Source organism: Argentina silus (assembly GCF_951799395.1).
Source record: "Argentina silus genome assembly, chromosome: Y".
Lineage (NCBI taxonomy): Eukaryota > Metazoa > Chordata > Actinopteri > Argentiniformes > Argentinidae > Argentina > Argentina silus.
Window position 1 is genome coordinate 44,280,928 of NC_139654.1, and position 7,499 is coordinate 44,288,426.

The window sequence follows — 7,499 nt, forward strand, 5'->3', positions numbered from 1 at the left end:
AGCTCCAGATGGAACTAAAGCAGTACATGAAACAACTAACTGAGATACATAAAGTTATATATATTCACAGGAAAAAGACAAGCAGCCGGAGCCGGAGCCACCCCTGCCCAATCCGATAACTCCAGGAGACCAGGTGTACATCAAAGTCTTCCGGAGGAAGTGGAACGAGCCAAGGAGAGAGGGACCGTACGAGGTAGTGCGAGCCACCCCCACTGCAATACAAGTCCGAGGGAGTCTAACCTGGTACCACTTGAACCACTGCACCAGGGTCCCGAGGCAAGAAGAAAAAGCAAACCAGAGAAGAAGACGAAGGAACGGGTAAGATCGTACAGGAGCACAGAGGAAATGAAGGAACAGGTACAGAGGCTGAACAGGGGCCGGAAATCCAGCCCCCAGCCGAACGGGAAGGACAGTAGAGCCTGGGGGATCCTGGGGAAGTGACTAGTGATATATAAAGTAATAATACTAATCTATATGCTGTCCCAAATAGAACAGGCCCTGCCTAGAGAATTGAGTCAGGAAGTGAAGCAAACACAGATTGAAACCAAAAGAGATAGGGACAGAGAATATAAGGTAAATACATTATGGGAACAGGCAAAGCAAAATTATTGGTATAAATGGGGAGAGTTTACAGCCCAGTCAGTAACAGAAGGAGATTGCCTCATGTGTTGTCCATCACCACTTAAAAAAACTACGAGTTGTACCTAACTCACACACATACCAGGCATGTGCACAGTTATATAAAAAGTCCTGTCCCATAGAAGAATCAAAACGACCATATTGTCCAGCCGAATGTTTGGGTATCTTAAGCAACACCAGATACCAACCGTTTTATGATCAAACTTTTAGAGACCAATGCAGAAAAATAGATGTGAGAATAGATGAGAAAAAGAGGGAGATCCCCGGATTCAATTGATTGGAAGCAAAAGTTTGAATGCTTCGACAAACCACTTAACACAACATATGGCACCGCAAACCTGGGGAAATTTAAAGGGGACTGTCACGTCACGTGGCGTATTGTACCTTGGAATATGGAACAACCTAGGCCAAAAGTAGCTTATAACCAAGCAATATACCAATGCGACCCGTAAGGTAGTACTTCCCCCTAACATGTTTGAGACAGAAGAAGAAGTATCCAATGAGAGGCGCAGGATAAAACAAGATAGGCAAAGAAACTGTTCTGGACCACTGGTACTGAGATTAGGGGCTCCTGGGGCACCAGGAGGCATACCTCTAATCGATATATATCTTAGCCAGAATGAGCCAGTGGCAGATTACTAGTGGGTATGTGGAGAAGGAAGGCTAATGGCGGCATTACCCGCTGATTGGTCAGGAATATGTGCTAGGGTTCGGAATCGGAATAAATATCATGACTTTAAAATACCTCTCCGCACGTTTTAAAGTTTGATTAGTCTAAATAGCTTGAACGCTGTAGGAGGAGTAGCATACCAAAAAATCGGAAGAATTGGAATAATAATGATAAGAAAAAGAAGAATAAGTATGAGCAATAACAATAGTTAGACTCTCTCTGAACCACTCAATATTTGTTGTGAAACAACACAGCACAAGTCCAAAATGCATGTAGGTGACTAGCAAGCTAGCTAGTTCAAGCTAAAGCTAACAATGCTACCATTGCTACTAACTGACAAATAGTCATGCCATTACCCAGATACATTTGTTGACTGTGTCTACTACTGTAAAATGTAATTAAACGTCACATACCCGCTTCGAAGTCGCTCTCGCTGTCCTCCCAACGGGAGCCCTGCAAAAAAGAAAAACAACAACCTGTCGTAGAAACGGCTGCCCCAGTCCACGCACAGCCAATCCTGAAAGACACGAAGGCATTTTTCAGGCCTTCCTTGCTAATGCTAATGTCGTAGATTTTAAGTTATAATACTTTGAAATAAAATACCGTTAACCAGAGCTGTTGATTCATTCAAAGACTTTATTCCCGCAGAACATGTAGCCGACCCCGTTATCTCCTCAGTCACCTGTCTTTATAGATTTCACACAGGTTAACGCCTTCTATTCAACGTGTTTCTGATTCCTGTCTACATACACCAATAACATTCAAGAACTACATTTCGTCATCAAGTTGTCTAATCAGGCCTTTTGCCTTTTGACTTTGTTTATTACTTAATAGTCTTAGTCTTGAATGTTAGTCTTGGTTGCGATAAAAGTTTCCTCTGCACAGCCTCAGCTTTTAACCCACTAACAAAACGGTCACGGAGTGCATCATTAAGATGTGCACCAAACTCACAATGAGTTGAAAGTTGCTTCAAAGCTACTATGTTATCAGACAGACTCACCGTCTTGTTGATTTTTTTTTTGGAAAACGGAAACGTTCCGCGATGACAAGCGGTTTCGACTTGTAATGCTCACTGAGCGACTCGCTTAGCTCCTCGTAGGTTTGTGTGCTAGGTTTTTCAGGACTGACTAAATTCTTTAAAAGTCTGTAGGCATCCGCTCCGATTACCGACAGAAACACGCTGACCTTTTTGTCAGTGTCCACCTCGTTTGCGATCATCCACTGTTCCAGTCTTTCCAAGTAAGATTCGAAATCTTCCTGTCCTTCTTTGTATTCAGCTAACGCACCGATTTGGAAACTAGTAGCCTTTAGCTACTTAGCTTCCGTTTGCTAGCCTCTTTCTTTCGAGCTACAAAGTTCGTTTATTGCGTTCTACTTGCTGCAAAGTTGTCTCTCGTCACTGGGATCATCTTTCATTAGATATCCCATCCTCGTCGCCAAATTGTAATATATTTAGAGTTATATATATTCACGGTTTCAATAACGGAGACCGAACATTACGTGGATGCTCGTTTACTGATCAATTTTAAGACAGAGTACAGCGCATGTGCACAACAGCTAAGGACTCTTACACAGCCAATAGGGAAAGCCCTTATTAATACATTGGAAACACAAAGTTGTAATAATGCCAATACATTACAGTGACGTATTTTTGTGTTGAAAATACATGTCATGCATCATTATTACAGAATAATTAGTGCTACTGACAATTGTTGCTAGGATTGCGTCTTTCTTGTGCCATTTCCCCAGCAACGTGTGTGTAAGACTAGAGTGGTAGGTTAGAACAGAGCCAAATAAGGTGTAATTAAGCCATTACAACAACAACAATCAAATGACCACACAAACCTGACATCACTGTCCTGCCCTCCCATCAGGCAGAATATCTAGCATGTGTGTGTGTGAGTGTTGTACATAGTCAGAAGGTAATCCTTAGATGATGTACCAGGAAGAACGAAACCCAGATAACAATTCCCAAACCTATCACTAGGTAACATAGAGTAGGCCATTAGAACACAAATCCAATAAGTGTTGTTCAATATGCTTCAGCTGGGTAGTTGAGACCTAGTGACTTTGGAGTCTGCTATTGATGTCTGTCAACATGAAATCTGTCAAGAAATCTGCCTTATTTCACTCTATGGGAAATAGAAATAGAAATTCAGTAAAGTGTCTTATTGGTCAATAATGGTCTGTAATGAGAGTTGGTGTCATTACAGATTCACACAAAACAAACTCAAGCAGTAGTCAGTCACCATTTCAAGTTATATTTAATAGTCTAAGACAGTTCAGATTAAAATACATGTTCATCTGGGTTTAAAGGTGAGAGCATAAAACCTCTTCTGATAGAGAGGGACTTCAGAAATGTAATTGGATATAGGGCCATCGCAGATTTTGTCCACAGCCACTCCCATGGCAGTCATAAAAAAACAATTCAAAAAAACATTGCTAATGCTTATATGTGAAACACCAAATTTCCTGATTCATGGCTCATTCTGAGAATTGGAATCATATACCAGCTATATACTAACTATGTATAACTTTGGTTTGTGGTCTCACTGAGGTCCAGCTCTCCACCCAGGGCACTGCAGAGGGACACAGCACGCCTCACCGCCCCCCTCTCACCTCTCACAGGGACCAGGTACAGGAGCTGCAGGAGGAGGGCTTTGCTGGAGCTGAGGGGAGACAGAGGAGGGAGCATACATTGTACAATGAGAAATCCTCCTCATCAGAGATCAGTGTGTCTGTCCTTACGCCAGACGGACTGTGTCTAAGTGGAATAGCTGGTCTCGTCTGGCCTCCTCCACCTCACAGTCTTAGTTAAAGCTAAAGCTAACAATGCTACCACCGTTGCTACTGACGGACTAACAGTCATGCCATTACACAGATGCATTTGTTTACTATGTGTCTACTGTAAAATGTAATTAAACGTGACATACCTACCACCGAGGCATTTCTCAGTACCTTTCGTTGCTAATGCTCATGGCTTAGTTATGCTAGCTCTCAGAAAACCAGCGGGTTCTCCTCAATGTAAACATCAACAGAAGTGTGTTGCTGTGTAGCGCTGGATCAACCATTCCATAGAATGCTGCTCATGTTCTATTTCTAGAGGTCACATGGTAACGCATTTTTGAAAAGTCTTTATGATGCATGTCATCTATGATTATTATGAATTATTTTCAAAACTGTGTGTTGCTATGCAACCTTTCAATATAGAACATTAGCAACATTCTATGGAATGTTCAATCCGCTCCAGATAACAACAAACTTGAGTTGATGTTTACATCGACACAAACCAGCTGATTTTCGGAGCAAAACGGGCTGAAAAATGCCTCAGTGTTTTTCAGGTTTTGACTGCGGCCTGCCGTTTTTACTTCCGTGTTTTCTTTTTTGCTGGGTCCGCGATCGTGAAGAGGGAAGCGACGGCAGCGACTTCGGAGAGGGTATGTGACGATAGTTGGACCATATCTGAACGATAGTTAGACAACCACTCGATACGTGTTGCTAAAACAACACGGCACAAGTCGAACATGCATGTTGGTGACGAGCAAGCGAGCTAGTTCAAGCTAAAGCTAACAATGCTACCACCGTTGCTACTGACGGACTAACAGTCATGCCATTACACAGATGCATTTGTTTACCACGTGTCTACTGTAAAATGTAATTAAACGTGACATACCTGCTTCGAAGTCGCTGTACTCTCAAAAAGAAAACAGGAACAACAACCTGTCGTAGAAATGGCAGTCCGCTATCCATGCACTCCCGCAGCCAAACCTGCGTTTCTCAGTACCTTTCGTTGCTAATGCTAGTGGCGTAGTAATGCTAGCGCTCAGAAGACTAGCTGGGTCTCGTCAATGTCAACATCATCAGAGGTGTGTTGCTGCGTAGCGCTGGATCAAACATAGAAGGCTGCTCATGTTCTATTTCTAGAGGTCACATGGTAACGCATTTTTGAAAAGTGTTGATGATACATGTCATGCATCATTATTACTCATTATTTTCAAAACGGTGTGTTGCTATGCAACCTTTCAATATAGAACATTAGCAACATTCTATGGAATGTTCAGTCCGCTCCAGATAACAACAGACTTCAGTTGATGTTCACATCGACACAAACCTGCTGATTTTCTGAGCAAAACGGACTGAAAAATGCCTCGGTGATATTCAGGATTGGCTGCGCGAGTGCGTGGACTGCGGTCTGCCGTCTCTACGACGGGTTGTTCGTGTTTTCTTTTTTGCAAGGTTCGCGATCGTGAAGAGGACAGCGACTTTGAAGAGGGTATGTGACATTTAATTACATTTTACAGGAGACACATATCTCACAAATTGTGTGTGCAATGATTATTTTGCCAGTTAGAAGCAATGATAGCATTGTTAGCTGCTAGGTGGCTAAGTAACCCGTTGACAGTGTCTAAGGGCGTTGCTAAGAGTTACCTTTAGCTTGAACTAGCTAGCTTGCTAGCCACCTCCATGCATTTTAGCTAAAGAGATGTGTGTATGTGTGTGTGTTGTGAGTAGCAGACAGACATCTCTGTGGTGAATACCGTCCTGCGTATGGGACCGGATGGGCAGCTGTCCTCCACTGCGTGGTCGGGGGCTGACTCTTTCTCCACACCCGCTCAGCAGCAGTACACTGATCCTGAGCCACAGGGCCAGAACTGCTATGAGGTCAAACTTAACACTTAAGCCTTTACCATATTATCAAGCCTTTACCATATTATCACTTAGTAACTCCACCGGTTTACATGCGTCATTCTCTCCCATAGCCTCTATTTGACCACCAAGAGGACTGAGGACATTGCCCTGAGGGTCACCACCCTACGCCAGGCCTTCACAGTGAGTCAACCACCCTTTCTCTGTGCTTTCTCTCTTCTGTCTTCTGTCAGATGGTGTCTCACTATTTTTTTCCCCCTTTACCAGACCCTGCGCAGTTCCACCCAGAGCAAGAACCAGCTGTACGTGGCTGGGAAGGTCCTGCTGGGAGCACTGGTTCAGGCCAATCACAAGGTAAGACATTGGCTTCCTCCAACAGAGTGAATTATCAAGAGAAAATGTAACAACCGTTTACTGACATTGTCTCTCTTGTTCTGTATAGGACGAGGCACAGTTCATCCGTGCCTATGATGACCTTGTTGGGTACCTGAGTGATCCCTCCAAACAGGGTGACATTGAGATGGAGCTGGCAGAACATCAGGTTAGTTCATTCACTTCAGTAGTCTCACATTGATTACCTGTGCCTGTATTGGGTCCTTCTTTTTAATATCATTGCTATTTTGTTGTAAATGTTTTTGTCTTTTGTTAGATTAGCCATGTCAACCTCATAGACATCCTCTATGAGCTGGTTCTGTTTGGGGTGATGGTGGGGAGGCCCCTGGTGGTGGTGAGTACTGTTCTTATACTGAAGACTGTTACAGGGTGACTTTGTTGACAAGTTCATATGACTCTCTGCTCTCTCCTCCTATGTTTGCTGTTAGCAACCTGGTGGTTTTGTGGAGCGTCTGTACTCTCTCCTACACTCCTGCCTGCCTGCCAGCAACATGAAACCAGAGGCTGAGAGATGCCTGCTGCACCTGAAGGTACAGACAAGTTCTGATGTTGTTACTGTTCCTTCTCTCTAGTATTTAGCATCCAATCTATTGTTCAGTTTAAATGAGTACTGTGAACTAGCAGTAACTCAGAGCCTTACCTCAGGGCGGGCTGATGATGCTTCTGGACGACATGTTTGGTCAGGAGGTTCCCTGGTACTTCAACACGGAGTCTCTGGTCGTTGGAGTCTCGAGCCTCCTGGAGCACCACCTTCAGCTTCTCATGGCGTCCTTCTGAGGGGGCACGCACACACACACACACACACACACACACACACGCTATTAAGTAATCGGAATAAGTCATTTTAAATGATTGGAAGTAATTTTATTCTTACCACTAAAGTTGCACTCCCCCTCCCCCTCTCTTTCTCTTTTTTTCTGTCTTTCTTTTTTTAGGAATTCCACAGGGTCAAACTCCATCAGTAACCGCAAAGGATACTTCAGTGAAATCCAATAAGTATTCTAGTTAAAGTTTAAATAATAACCTCACATGCCTTCTTGTTATGTCCCCCCCTCTCTCCCTTTCCCCTCTCTCTCTCTGATATGCAGGGCCACCGGAGTCTCATTGTCTTTACTTACAGACACTTATTACATATATTTGCAAATAAATG